General features: G+C 33.3%; 1 protein-coding gene across 1 annotated transcript in view; it reads left to right on the plus strand.

The window, feature by feature from the left end:
- The window catches only part of LOC105806364 (chromosome unknown open reading frame, human C3orf30), a 31,195-nt gene that overhangs the window by 20,473 nt on the left and 10,377 nt on the right, over positions 1 to 345 (plus strand). The gene's annotated exons all lie outside the window — the stretch shown is intronic.

Here is a 345-nt window from a genome sequence, read left to right on the forward strand (position 1 = left end):
ACAGATGGAAGTAAAACTCAATGGAAATCATGCAGGTGGGAAGAGAAAGCAGGGGATGGGTGAAATCATACCTAACGGGTACAATGTACACTATCCGGGTGATGAGCACACTTACAACTTTGACTCAAGCAGTACAAAAGCAATCCATGTAACCAAAATATTTGTAACCCCATAATATTCTGAAATTGAAAAAAAAAGAGAGAGAATCCACTGAGACTGCAGACATGGAAGTGCTTCATAAATTACAAAGTTCTAAATAAATATATATGGTCAAAAAAACAGCATTAACAAAAATAATAATAATAATATCAGACAAAATAGATCTTAAGTCAAAAACTGTTATGA

The sequence above is a fragment of the Propithecus coquereli genome, unplaced genomic scaffold, assembly GCF_000956105.1.
Source record: "Propithecus coquereli isolate 6110/MARCELLA unplaced genomic scaffold, Pcoq_1.0 Scaffold10, whole genome shotgun sequence".
Taxonomy (NCBI): domain Eukaryota; kingdom Metazoa; phylum Chordata; class Mammalia; order Primates; family Indriidae; genus Propithecus; species Propithecus coquereli.